Consider the following 15,109-nt stretch of genomic DNA (forward strand, 5'->3'; position numbering starts at 1 on the left):
AAGGGAGAGATATGAAACATGGAAATAAATTATAGCCAATTCTAGTTAATTTAGGAAAAGGGAAAAATAAGCCAAACTTGAGTAGGTAAAGTTTATCAAAATATTCAACATGATGTAGCTTTTTCCACACAGGCTTGCTCACAAGTATATTCAATTAAGGCCAAATCTAACCTCCCTCCCTCCCTCCCTCCCTTCCTTCCTTTCTTCCTTCCTCCCTTCCTCTCTCTCTTTCTTTTTTTCTTTCTTCTTCCTTTCTTGACGGAGTCTCACCCTGTCACCCAGGCTGGAATGCAATGGTGCAATCTCGGCTCTCTGCAATCTCCACCTCCCAGTTTCAAGCTATTGTCCTACCTCAGCCTCCTAAGTAGCTGGGATTACAGGTATGTGCCACCACGTCCAGCTGATTTTTTTTATCTTTAGCAGAGACGGGGTTTCACTATTTTGGCCAGGGTGATCTCAAACTCCCTACCTCGTGATCCACCCACCTCGGCCTCCCAAATTGCTGGAATTACAGGCATGAGCCACCACACCAGGCCTCTGTGTTTCTTTTTATTAACATCTGAGGTAGGAAGGGTCATACTTCGTACTGAAAGACAGACAATAAAATGGGCCATGAAAATTGGGGCATTGTCTGTTGTTCACGGGATTGTCTGTTGTTCTAGGTGCTGTCTGTTGTTCAAGGGGTTCAGTTGGAGATAAAATCTAGATACAAGCATGTGTGTAGCTCGAAATAACATTAAAAGGACTATTTCATGTCATGACTGCTTGTTGGCTTCCTCTTCATATGCATTCCCTGTGCCATTCTGTACATAGGATGAACCAGAACCAAGGCCATGTAAATGACCACAATATTTGGCATCATCAATATGATCTTCAAAGACCATTTCTCTCATTTTGGAAAAGGTCATTCCTATGAGCAATGAATCAGATCCTGCCTGATGTTGTGGTCCTGTCTGTTCCAGCTCTGCCTGTCTTACCGCCTCCTGTAATCCACCTTTGAGATTTTTGCAGCTCTTCCTGAGGTATGTCACAGCATAAATGACAGGAAAAAGCAGTCAGAGGATCTCAAAGAAGTCAAGTTCTTTTTCAGGCAAGTTAGAGTTGGTCAAAATTTTGATTAAATGGCCAAAGTCATAACTGCTATGAAATGACAACCATTTGACCCCTTCACAGAGGACCACTCCTAAGCCACCATGAAACACGTATACCTATGTGACAAACCTGCGCATTCTGCACAGGTACCCCAGAACTTAAAGTATAATAATTGAAAAAAAGTAGTTCAGCAAAGTAGTGGGTCTCCATTCCATCCTTCTTGTGTTTTTATACTGGATACCAGATGTTAGTAGCTCTATGGAGTGATGGGCATATATGTCCTCTGTCAAATTAAATTTAAAATTAAGCTGCCAAGGTGAAGAAGTTCTTCGAGGGTATTCTTCCTGCTTATTCATAAATGTCAGTTCTAGCTGAAGTCTCTTTAAGAAGTGTACATAACACTGCAATAATTGATACTGATAGTCAGCATTGCTCCTGAATTCTGTAATGGGTCTTGCAACCACACCTGGAAACTCGGTGTCCGTAGCAACGTAATGATATTTTCGGAAAACTTGACGAATTTTCTTCGTCTCTTAATTCAAATTGCAAGCCCAAACTTCACAAATTCTTTAACTCTGAGCTATAGTTGCTGCCGGCATAGTGAGGGCACAGGGGAGTTTAGATGCCAAGTATCAGTATGTTATACTTGATTGAAGATTTGTTCCATAAACCATTTTATCCTTTATTTATGTACTTGTGTTGCTCAGCTCACTCTCCACCTCCTTCTTCTCACCACAGAGACAGCACCCAGTGGCGCGGCCATGGTGGTGGCGGTCATGTGGCAGTGGCGGTAGCCATGGCAATGGGGCCCCATAGGCACCTCTCTCCAGCAAGAGGGAAAGGCGAGCAGGAGCTGCGCCCCACTGTGCTGTGCCATCCTTTGTATTTTTTTTTAAGTATCTTTTTCTTTTAGCTCTGCTCTGATCTTTATTATTTCTTTCCTTTTACTGATTTTGAGTTGATTTGTTCTTGCTTTTCTAGATCCTTGAGGTGCATTGTTAGGTAGTTTATTTGAAATTGTTGTACTCTTCTGATGTGGGCATTTACTGCTATAAACATCTCTCTAGGCACTGCTTTTACTGTATCCCGTGGGTTTTGGTTTGTTGTATTTTTATTTTCATTTGTTTCAAGAATACTTTTGATTTACTTCTTAATTTCTTCACTGACTCCATAGTCATTTGGGAGCATGTTGTTTTATTTCCATATACTCCTACAGTTTTCCAAGTTCCTCTTGTTATTTATTTCTGGTTTTATTCCATTGTGGCCATATAAGATACTTGATATAATTTCAAGTTTACAAAATTTTTTGCGACTGGTTTTATGGCCTAACATATGGTCTATACTGAAGAATGTTCCGTGTGCTGCTGAGAAGAATGTGTATTCTGCAGCTGTTTTATACAATGTTCTGTAAATGTCTGTTGTGTCCATTTGTTCTAAAGAGCAGTTTCTGTCCAATGTCTTTGTTGATTTTCTATCTAGGTGATCGGTACCATGCCGAGAGTGGAGTGTCGAAGTCCCCAGATATCATTGTCTCATGGTGTATCTCCCTTTAGACCTGATAGTGTTGGCTTTATATATCTGGGTGCTCCAGGTTTGGATTTATATATATGTAATTATTATATCCTCTTGCTGAACTGATCCCTTTATTATTAATAATGAACTTTTCATCTCTTCTTACAGTTTTTTACTTAAAGTTTATTTTCTCTGATAGGAGTATAACCACTTTTGCTCATTTTTAATTGCCATTTGTGTGAAAATATTTTTCCATTCTTCACTTTTAGTTTATATGTTTCTTTACAGGTGAAGTGAGTTTCTGATAGGTAGCACATAATTGGGTTATGTTTTTAATATATTCAGCCAGTCTACACATTTTAAGTGAGGAATTTAATCTGTTCATATTCAAAGTTGTCATTGATGGGTGAGGACTTATTCCTGTCATTTTGTTCCGTGTTTGGGGGTTGTTTTGTATATCCTTTATTCCTTTCTTTGTCTCTTATTGCTTACTATTGCAGTCTGGTGGTTTACTGTAGTGGTAATGTTTGACTCCTTTCTTTTTCTCATTTGTACATCTGCTGTGCCAGTGAGATTTACACCTTCATGTGTTTTCATGGTGGCAGATATCATCCTTTCACTTCTAGATGTAGAACTCCTTAAGCCTTTCTTGTAGGATCAGCTAGTGATGATAATTTCCCAGTTTTTACTTGTCTGGAAAGGCTGTTTTATCTCTTTTAATATAGAATGACATTTTCTCTTAACCCTGTAAAGTTTCTGCTGATAAATCTGATGTTAGCCTGATGGAGATTCTGTTATGTGACTTCATGCTGTTCTCCTTCTGCCTTTTGAATTATTTCTTTCTCTTTGACTTTTGACAGTTTGACTATATTGTGCCTTGAAAAGACCTTTCTGGGTTGAATTTATTTTGTGATCTCTGAGCTTCCTATATCTGAATGTCTATATGTCTTGCAAGACTTGGAAAGAGTGTTAGTCCATTCTTGTGTTACTATAAAGGAACACCTGAGACTAAAAATTTTTAATGAAAAGAGGTTTAATTGGCTCACAGTTTTGCAGACTGTACAGAAAGCATAGTGCCAGCATTTACTTCTGATGAGGCCTTCAGGAAGCTTGCAATCATGGCTGAAGGTGAAAAGGAAGCCAGCATGTCACATGGCAAGAACAAGAGCAAGAAAGAGGGGGACATGCCACACTCTTTTAAAAAATCATCTTGTGTGAACTCAGAACAAGAACTCACTCATTGTGTTAGGCTGTCCTTGCATGGCTGTAAAGAAATGACCGAGGCTGGGAACAGTGGCTCACACCTGTAATCCTAGCACGTTGGGAGGCCACAGCAGGTGGATTGCCTGAGCTTAGGAGTTCGAGACCAGCCTAGGCAACATGGTGAAACCTCATTTCTACTAAATATACCCGAACTAGCTGGATGTGGTGGTGCACACCTGTAGTCCCAGCTATTTGAGAGGCCAAGGCATGAGAATTGCTTGGACCCAGGAGGTGGAGTTTGCAGTAAGCCGAGATTGTGCCACTGCCCTCCAGTCTGGGTGACAGAGTGAGACTGTCTCAAAAAATAAAAAGAAAAAAAGAAATACCTGAGAATGGGTAATATATAAAGAAAAGAGTTTTAATTCCCTCACGGTTCTGCAGGAATTACCAGAAGCATAGTGCTGGCGTCTGCTTGGCTTCTAGGGAGGTCTTGGGAAGCTTACAATCATGGCTCAAAGTAAAGCAAGAGAAGGCATGTTACATGGCAAAAGCAGAAGCAGGAGAGGGAGTGTTGTGGAGAAGGTGCCACACATTTTAAATGACCAGGTCTTAAAAGAACTTACCATTACAAAGACAACACCCAGCCACGAGCCAAACACCTTCCAGGCACCGCCTCCAACACTGAGGATTACATCTCAACGTGAGATTTGGAGGGGACAGTCATCCAAATGACACCAGTAAGCTTTCAGCTATTATTTTGTTAAGTAGGTTTTCTACTTTTTTTTTTTTTTAAAGAAAGAAAGAAAGAAAAAGAATAAAGAAGAGGAGGAAAAAGGAAGAGAAAGAGAGAGAGAGAATGGGAGTATTGCTTTCTTGCCCAGGCTAGAATGCATTAGTAATGGGTATTGAAAACTTCTTTTATACCAATAATTATACTTGATGTAAACAGGAAGGAATAAGGGAAGAAAATAACAAACAAGCAGCCAACCAATATTTCATTTAAACCTATGAAATGCTATGCGATTACTGAGGAGTGATTTACTTCCAATTATATAGTCACTTATGGAATAAGTGTGAGGTGGTAATGTATGTTTTGTGTATTTGAAGTGGAGAGTTCTATAAATGTTTATTAAGTTTACTTGTTCTGGGTCTGAGTTCAAGTCCTGGATGTCCTTGTTAATTTTCTGTCTCGTTGATCTATAAAATCATTAGCTCTTCTTGTTACATTGATCCTTTTGCCGTTATGTAATGTCCTTCTTTGCCTCTTTTGCTCTTTGTTGCTTTAAAGTCTACTTTATCAGAGGCGAGAATTGCATCTCCTGCTTTTTATTTATTTGTTTATTTTTACTCTCTGATTGGTTGATAAATCTTCCTCCTTCTCTTTGTTTTGAGTCTTTGTGTATCGTTGCATGTGAGATGGGTCTGGATGCAGCATACCTATGGGTTTTGGTTTTTTATTCGATTAGAATATATATAACTTTAATACTGGCATTTGATGCTAGCTGGCTGTTTTGCCCATTAGTTAGTGTAAATTTTACATTGTGTTAATGTTCTTTTCTTTTTGATATATTTTTGGAAAGGCTGATATTGGTTGTTCCTTTATATGTATAGTGCTTCTTTCAGAAGCTCTTGTAAAGCAGGCCTGGTGGTGGTGAACTCTCTAAGTACTTGTTTGTTTGCAAAGGATTTAATTTTTCCTTCGATTATAAAGCTTAGTTTGGCTGGATATGAAATTCTGGGTTGAAAATTCTTTTCTTTAAGGATGTTAAATATTGGTCCCCACTCTTTTCTGGCTTGTAGGGTTTCTGCTGAGAGATCTGCTGTAAGTCTGATAGGTTTCCCTTTATGGGTAACCTGACCTTTCTCTCTGGCTGCCCTTAGTATTTTCTCCTTCATTTCAACCCGAATAAATCTGGCAATTATGTGCCTTGGGGTTGGTCTTCTTGAAGAATATCTTTGTGGTGTTCTCTGTATTACCTGGAGTTGAATATTACCCTGCCTTGCCAGGTTGGGAAAGTTTTCCTGAATGATATCCTGAAGAGTATTTTCCAACTTGGATTCATTCTCTTTGTCACATTCAGGTACACCTATCAAACGTAAATTAGGTCTTTTCACATAGTCCCATATTTCCTGGAGACTTTGCTCATTCCTTTTCATCCTTTTTTCTCCAATCTTGCCTTCTTGTTTCATTTCACTGAGCTGGTTCTCGACTTCTGATGTCCTTTCTTCTACTTGATCAATTCGACTGTTTAAACTTGTGCTTGCTTCGCGAAGTTCTCGTGTTGTGTTTTTCAGCTCCATCAGTTCACTTGTATTCCTCTCTAAATTGTCCATTCTCGTTAACATTTCATCAAACCTTTTTTCAAGGTTCTTAGTTTCTTTGCATTGGGTTAGAACAAGTTCTTTTAATTCACAGAAGTTTCTTATCACCCACGTTTTGAAACCTGCTTCTGTTATTGGAACACACTCGTAATCTATTAAGCCTTGTTCCGTTACTGATGAGGAATTGCGATCCCCTGTAGAAGGAGAGGCATTCTGATTTTGAGTATTCTCTGCCTTTTTACACTGATTTCTTCCCTTCATTATGTATTTATCCATCTGTTGTCTTTGTAATTACCGACTTTCTAACTAGGTCTCTGAGCAGACGTCCAACTTGTTGATTCCCAGCGCCGAAATCTGAGCAATCCACTGCACCGGCCAAAATAGCAGTGTTAAGATTGATGGTGCTTTTCTGCCCGGGAATCTCCGGACTCTGCACCAAAAACTGGCGCGCTAAGGCACCAGCAAAACTGCCGCGCCGGCCACAAGAGTCACCCTGGCAACATGTGGGGCTCCTCTGCTGGGAATCTCCTGGTCCGTGAGCCACAAATATTCGTCTGAAAGTGTGGCGTCCTCTCGTTCTCTGTGCTTTCACTGGGAACTACGAGCCTGAGCTGCTAGTGATCAACCATCTTGGATCTCTCTCCAAGTAGGTTTTCTATGTCTTTGCCTGTATCTTTTCCTTCTGAAACTCTCAGAATTTGAATATTTGGATTTACAGTGTCCCATATGTTATGCAGCCTTTTCAGTCCTTTTTTTTTTCTGTTTTATTATTTCCTTTTCTTCTTTTCTTTCTTTCTTTTTTTTTTTTTTTTTTTTTTTTTACGGGGGGAGGTTGTCTGACTAGATTACTTCATAAGACCTGTCTTTGGGTTCAAAAACTCTTTCTTCTGTTTGATCTAGTCTGTTGTTTATGTTCTTAATTATATTTTTTTATTTCATTCTTAATTGTATTTTTTTTTCTTTTTTTTCTTTTAAAGACGGTGTTTCACCATGTTGGTCAGGCTGGTCTTGAACTCCCGACCTCAGGTGATCCACTCGCCTTGGCCTCCAAAATGCTTGGATTACAGGCGTGAGCTGCCACACCCGGCCTTAATTGTATTTTTTTTATTTCATTCATTGATTTCTTCTGTTGTAGGATTGATGTTTATTTCTTTTCAATAACATCTATATCCTTTTTTGAATTTCTCATTCAGATCATGAATTATTTTCTGAATTTCTTTGTATTTTTATCTGTGTTCTCATGCAACCCACTGAGTTTCATTAATATTATTATTTTGTATCATTTTTCAAGCATTTTCTAATTTTCTTTGAGAACTGTTACTGGAGAATTACTGTGTTCCTTTGGAGGTGTCATGCTTTCCTAATTGTTAACATTTCTTGTTTCCTTACATTGATATCTGTGCATCTGTTGTAACAGTCAGTCACTTTTTCCAATTTTATGGATTGGCGTTTATAGGGATGATTTTTTTCTTACAGATTTGTCTGTAGTGTTGGTCAGCTTTGATTCTGGGTGTGTGCAGTGGTATAATTTCCATGTGGTTTCTTCAGTGATAATTAGCATTAGGGACATTTGCGAGTTCCTCAGTTGCTTACACTGCAGTCGTTAGTGAAGGGTATAATGAAGCTTTTCTGGGCATGGGAATATTAGGTGGGCTGATCCTCAGGCATCAGTGGTGGCAGCAATGAAAGAAAAGGCTTGTTTTCAGGCCCCTGTTTACAGTGTCCATAGGTGCTGGCAGCGGTGAGTGGGGTGTGCCAATCCTTAGGCCCACGGATAATGTGTGTGGACACTGGTGCTAGCTGCATCAGGTGGAGTGGATTGATTCCCAGGTCCCTGGATGATACGTATGGCATTGTAAAAAAATATATATGAGGGGGTGGATCCCCAATGGCTTGATGCTCTGTTTGCAATAGTGAGTTCTTGTGAGATCTGGTTATTTAAAAGCATGTGGCACCCTTCCCCCCAACTCTCACTTGCTCCTGCTTTCACCATGTAATGTGGTGAAACACACACACACATACTCTCACATATGTGTAATATATATATTACATATATATGTAAACATCTGTATATATGTGTGTGTGTGTGTGCATATATATACATTTATAGAGAGAGACATCTGTTGCACAGGGACTGAGAAGAAGGCTGTAGAACGTGGTTCTGGGATGATGAAGCAGCCAGATGATGTGTTCGGGGCCCAGGCTCTGTTGGCTTTCCTCTGCCTATCTCCATGGGTGGCCTTTACCAGCTGGCTTTTCCCCTCATGGTTCATCAGACAGCATGTCATTACATAGCACACTACTTGGGCTCTCTTGTCCTCTGACTTCTGGTTGGGTTTGACACATAAAAGACTTTAGCAGAAGATTTAAAGGGTGACTATGGGCCTCAGAACTCCCACAGTCTGTTGTCTATAAGCTAGAAGACCAGGAAAGCTGGCAGTGTAATCTATTCTGAGCCCAAAAGCCTAAGAACTATGAGAGTCAACAGTCTTGGTCTGAGTTTGAAGGCCAGAGAATCAGGCACACCTATGTCCCAGGGGCAGGAGAAGATCGATGTCCTAGCTTAGAGAGAGTGAATGTTTAGGAAGAAATCTTTTTATTACTATCAATTTTCTACAATTTAATTTCTATTTCTACAGAACTGTAAGACAGCCTAGTTAATCAAAGGCAATCAAAGGCTACAACCCTATAGAGTCAGATCATCCCTGAAGGCCCTACTAGACAAGGCCAGCATTTCATGGAAGACACTGCCAGTGATCACTTTTCTTCATTTTCAGCTCTTTGACAAGTTCTTCTCCCTGAGAAGCTAGGGAGTTTTTGGAAGAGTGAATGTGTATGTGTGTATGTGTGTGTTGGGGGACGGGGTGGGTATTTATGTATCACCAATTAGATCAGATTGTGAAAGCCTCCTCTGGCATGCTAAAAAATTTGGGCTTTACTCTGTGCAATAATAACGTTCTGAAACAGGAAGTGACATGATCACTTTATATATGAAAATGATCACTCTGGTATCAGTAAAGGATAGTTTGAGAAAAAACAGGTGGAGGTCAGCATTTTAGTTAACAGACTGGTATAATGGTGCTGATAAAGAATAACCAGGTAATTCAGTAAGGGAATAAGATGAGGAGTTTAAAAGGTAAAACCAAGGTATTGGTTTAAAAAAAAGTTTAAAATCAAGGTAAAAACAACTACACTTGGCAAAGTATTAGGTTTAGAAGTTCGGGCATGGGACGTATCAAAACTACTTAAGGTTTCTAGCTCGTAGCCATTGTTGGAGTCTGGGAATACAGGAGAAGCAGTAAGTTCCAGAAGAATAAATTTGGACTCCTGCATAAGAGAAGACCTAGAAACTTTCAGTAGTAACATCCAACAGACAGTTGAAAATATGGTTGGGAGTTAAGGAGAATGGTCAGGGCCGGGAATGAGGTGTTAAGGCCAAATGAATAGATGCATTACCTAGTGAGTCAGAAGAGAAGAGGGTGGAAAATGAGTACTGGCCAAAAGGAAAAGTAGCTCCTGAAGAAAGCTGAAAAGCAGTGGTCAGAGAAGGAGGAGCATAGTGGGATAGTTCCTTCCTCTGACCCCTCATTTTACCACTTGGGACGTTTATTATTGCAAAGGTTTGTAGGTCTAGTCCAGTGAGACAGAATCCATGATCAACAAGTTAGTCAAAGCAGATTTGTTGCTGACAGATAAGCAGCAAAAATAAACAGAAACCAAGGATTTGGCCCAGAAAGCTTCAGTAAAACTTTCTAGGGTGGATGGAGTCTTATCTGCCCATGTTCCATGTCACTTTGCAGCTGAGAGATCCTGAAATTGCTCTGCCATGGGTTTTATACCCTGGGCATTTCTGGGCTCACCGAACACCAAGGTTGCAGAACATCCTGTTCTAGAAGGAACAAGGGCATAGTTTGGGTTGTTTTGGACAGGTCCTCCTTATCCTAGGACATTGCATTCTGTAAGTGACAAGGGAGAAAGCTGGATTGGCCAATGCCATCCAGGTACCTGGCCTCCTAGGTTGGCACTTACTACTTTTTTGAGAACTATTTGATGATATCTCTCTTTTAACCAACTGCATTTCCACTGTATAGCTCCTCTAGCATGGAGTCTTGAACACAGTTGCCATTTAATACATGTTGAGTAAATGAATGAAAAGAACTATGAAACAAAAAGGACATTAGAGAGAATTGCTAAGCCACATAGGAGAAACTGAGAAAATGGTCTGTCGGAAATGTCTAAAAAGAAACATCAGACCCAGCTAGAAAATGTGGGGTTGGGGTACAAAGACACCCCAGGTAGGTACCAATAAAGATGGAGATAAACAACAACTAACTCAATTCCCCAGCAGGCTGTCAGAGTCTGCTGGAGTGATGGTATCGGCAGGTGGTCACGAGCCGATGAATTGCTTTTTAATCCTTGCAGGTAGGCTCCCTTAGAAGGGAACTAAGGCTCCTCCTTCTGAGTCTGCCCACCTGGTGAGATCATTGATTGCCCAGAGTACTGACTCATAATCACCCACGAAGATGGAAAGGTATTCAACTCACCAGGAAATTTAAGTTCCTACTTTAGATTTCACCCTTGTGAACAAGAAGATTATTAGATTATTTGTCAATGTAGCAATTTACTCACACTCTATTTCCCTTGCCTGTTCTGTTACTGATGAATGTCCTTCTCAATTTATAGTCATTGTCTGGCACTTTAGAAAGCAGATATGAAGATAAAGAAATTTCATGTTACATTATTTTACATTCTTGGTTTCATCATTAAAACCGGCATTTAAAAGTAGAGATTTTATATTTGTCAGTTGCCAGCTTTTTGCATTGTTGAGTTGTTCAGAGGTTAACTTTTGGTACTTTAAAAAATTATTATAATTTATTTAACAATCTAGGAAGTTCACAGTCATCAGCAATTCTGGTGCAATTTGACCTGCAGTTGGGAATTTGAGAATCTCTGTGGAGCTGTTGGTGCAGTGAACCTTTTATGTAAAATATATGCATACTTTTTTTTTTTAAAGACGAAGTCTTGCTCTTTCACCCACTCTAGAGTGCAGTGGTGTGATCATAGCTCACTGTAACCTTGAATTCCTGGGCTCAAGGGATCCTTCCACCTCAGCCTCCTAAGTAGCTGGGACTACAGGTGTATGCAACTGCACCCAGCTAATTTTTATTTTTTTTAAAAATTTATTTATTATACTTTAAATTCTGGGGTACATGTGCGGAATGTGCAGGTTTGTTACATAGGTATACACATGCCATGGTGGTTTGCTGCATCCATCACCCTGTTATCTACATTAGGTATCCCTAATGCTATCCCTCCTCAATCTCCCCACCCCTTCTATTCCTACCCTAGCCCCCACCCCCTGATAGGCCCCAATGTGTGATGTTCCTCTCCCTGTGTCCATGTGTTCTCATTATTCAACACCCACTTATGAGTGAGAACATGGCATTGTTTGGTTTTCTGTTCTTGCGTCAGTTTGCTGAGAACAATGGGTTCCAGCTTCATCCATGTCCCTGCAAAGGACATGAACTCATCCTTTTTTAAGACTGTGTAGTATTCCATGGTGTATATATGACACATTTTCTTTATCCAGTCTATCATTGATGGGCATTTGGGTTGGTTCCAAGTTTTTGCTACTGTGAATGGTGCCTCAATAAACATACATGTGTGTATGTCTTTATAATAGAATGATTTATAGTCCTTTTGGTATATACCCAGTAATGGGATTGCTGGGTCAAATGGTATTTCTATTTCTAGATCCCTGAGGAATTGCCACACTGTTTTCCACAATGGTTGAACTAATTTACACTCCCACCAACAGTGTAAAAGCTTTTCTATTTCTCCACATCCTCTCCAGCATCTGTTGTCTCCAGATTTTTTAATGATCGCCATTCTAACTACTGTGAGATGGTATCTCAATGTGGTTTTGATTTGCATTTCTCTAATGAACAGTGATGATGAGCTTTTTTCATATGTTTCTTGGCTGCATAAATGTCTTCTTTTGAGAAGTGTCTATTTATATCCTTCACTCACTTTTTGATGGGGTTGTTTGTTATTTTCTTGTAAATTTATTTAAGTTGTTTGTAGATTCTGGGTATTAGCCTTTGTCAGATGAGTAGATCGCAAAAATTTCTTCCCATTCTTTGGTTGCCAGTTCACTCTAATGATAGTTTCTTTTGTGGTGTAGAAGCTCTTAAGTTTAATTAGATTCCATTTGTCTATTTTGGCTTTTGTTGCCAATGCTTTTGGTGTTTTAGTTATGAAATCCTTGCCTATGCCCATGTCCTGAACGGTATTGCCTAGGTTTTCTTCTAGGGTTTTTATGGTGTTAGGTCTTATGTTTAAATCTTTAATCCATCTGGAGTTAATTTTTGTATAAGGTGTAAGGAATTGATCCAGTTTCAGCTTTCTGCATATGGCTAGCCAGTTTTCCCAACACCATTTATTAAATAGAGAATCCTTTTCCCATTGCTTGTTTTTGTCAGGTTTGTCAATTATCAGATGGTTGTAGATGTGTGACATTATTTCTGAGCCTCTGTTCTGTTCCATTGGTCTATATATCTGTTTTGGTACCAGTACCATGCCATTTTGATTACTGTAGACTTGTAGTATAGTTTGAAGTCAGGTAGCATGAGGCCTCTGGCTTTGTTTTTTGTTTTTTTGCTTAGGATTTTCTTGGCTATGCAGGCTCTTTTGTGGTTCCATATGAAGTCTCAGGTGGTTGTTTTCCAATTCTGTAAAGAAATTTAATGGTGGCTTGATGGAGATAGCATTGAATCTATAAATTACTTTGGGCAGTATGGCCATTTTCACAATATTAATTCTTCCTAACCATGAGCATGGAATGTTTTTCCATCTGTTTGTGTCCTCTCTTATTTCCTTGAGCAGTGGTTTGTAGTTCTCCTTGAAGGGGTCCTTCACATCCCTTGTTAGTTTTATTCCTAGGTATTTTATTCTCTTTGTAGCAATTGTGAATGGGAGTTCACTCATGATATGGCTCTCTGTTTGTCTGTTATTGGTGTATAGGAATGCTTGTGATTTTTGCACATTGATTTTGTATCCTGAGACTTTGCTGAAGTTGCTTATCAGCTTAAGGAGACTTTGTGCTGAGGCGATGGGGTCTTCTAAATATACAATCATGTCATCTGCAAATAGAAACAATTCACTTCCTCTCTTCCTATTTGAATACCCTTTATTTCTTTTTCTTGCCTGATTGCCCTGGTCAGAACTTCCAATACTCTGTTGAATAGGAGTATTGAGAGAGGGCACCCTTGTCTAGTGGCAGATTTCAAAGGGAATGCTTCCAGTTTTTGCCCATTCAGTATGATATTGGCTGTGGGTTTGCAATAAATAACTCTTATTATTTTGAGATATGTTCCACTGATACCTAGTTTGTTGAGAGTTTTTAGCATAAAGAGCTGTTGAATTTTGTCGAAGGCCTTCTCTGCATCTATTGAGATAATCTTGTGTTTTTAGTCTTTGGTTCTGTTTATGTGATGGATTACATTTATAGATTTGCATATGTTGAACCAACCTTGCATCCCAGGTATAAAGCTGACTTAATTGTGATGGATAAGCTTTTTGATGTGCTATTGGATTCTTTTTGCTACTATTTTATTGAAGATTTTTGCATCAATGTTCATCATGGATATTGGCCTGAAATTTTCTTTTTTAGTTGTGTCTCTGCCAGGTTTTGGTATCAGGATGATGTTGGTCTCATAAAATGATTTAGGGAAAATTTCCTCTTTTTGTATTGTTTGGAATAGTTTCAGAAGGAATAGTACCAGCTCCTCCTTGTACTTCTGGTAGAATTCGGCTGTGAATCCATCTGGTCCTGGACTTTTTGTGGTTAATAAGCTATTTATTGCTTCCTCACCTTCAGACCTTGTTATCAGTCTATTCAGGGATTCAACTTCCTGGTTCAATCTTGGGAGGGTGTAAGTGTCCATGAATTTATCCATTTTTCCTAGATTTACTGGTTTATTTGCATAGAAGTGTTTGTAGTAATCTCTGATGGTAGTTTGCATTTCTGTAGGATTGGTGGTGATATCCCCTTTATCATTTTTTATTGCACCTATTCAATTCTTCTCTCTTTTCTTTTTTATTAGTCTGGCTAGGGTCTATCTATTTTGTTGATCTTTTTAAAAAAACAGCTCCTAGAGTTATTGATTTGCTAATGGGTTTTTGTGTCTCTATCTCCTTCAGTTCTGCTCTGATCTTAGTTATTTCTTGTCTTCTGTTAGCTTTTGAGTCTGTTTGATCTTTCTCCTCTAGTTCTTTTAATCATGATGTTAAGGTGTCAATTTTAGATATTTCCTCGCTTCTCATGTGGGCATTTAGTGCTATAAATTTCCCTCTAGACACTGCTTTAAATGTGTCCCAGAGATTCTGGTACGTTGTGTCTTTGTTCTGATTGGTTTTGAAGAACATCTTTATTTCTGCCTTTATTTCATTATTTATCCAGTAGTTATTCTGGAGCAGCTTGTTTAGTTTCCATGTAGTTGTGCAGTTTTGAGTGAATTTCTTTATCCTGAGTTCTAATTTGATTGCACTGTGGTCTGAGAGACTGTTTGTTATGATTTCCATTCTTTTGCATTTGCTGAGGAGTGTTTTACTTCCAATTATGTGGTTAATTTTAGAGTAGGTGTGATGTGTTGCTGAGAAGAATGTATGTTCTGTGGATTTGGGGTGGAGAGTTCTGTAGATGTCTGTTAGGTCCACTTGGTCCAGACCTGAGTTCAAGTCCTGGATATCCTTGTTAATTTTCTGTCTCATTGATCTGTCTAATATTGATGGTGGGCTGTTAAAGTCTCCTACTATTATTGTATGGGAGTCTAAGTCTCTTTGTAGGTTATGAAGAACTTGCTTTACATATCTGGATGCTCCTGTACTGGGTGCATATTTATTTAGGTGCATATAAATTTAGCTCTTCTTGTTGCATTGATCCCTTTACCATTATGTAATGCCCTTCTTTGTCTCTTTT

At 39.1% G+C, this 15,109-nt stretch overlaps 1 long non-coding RNA gene and 1 pseudogene across 2 annotated transcripts in view; one reads left to right on the forward strand and one right to left on the reverse strand.

Annotated features, from left to right (window-relative positions):
• The window catches only part of LOC105727015 (uncharacterized), a 176,251-nt gene that overhangs the window by 104,214 nt on the left and 56,928 nt on the right, over positions 1–15,109 (forward strand). The window lies entirely within an intron of this gene.
• LOC105726969 (CCR4-NOT transcription complex subunit 7-like) lies at positions 756–1,691 on the reverse strand (annotated as a pseudogene).

The sequence above is a fragment of the Aotus nancymaae genome, unplaced genomic scaffold (genome assembly GCF_030222135.1).
Source record: "Aotus nancymaae isolate 86718 unplaced genomic scaffold, 86718_ANA_hifiasm-v0.15.2.pri h1tg000007l, whole genome shotgun sequence".
Lineage (NCBI taxonomy): Eukaryota > Metazoa > Chordata > Mammalia > Primates > Aotidae > Aotus > Aotus nancymaae.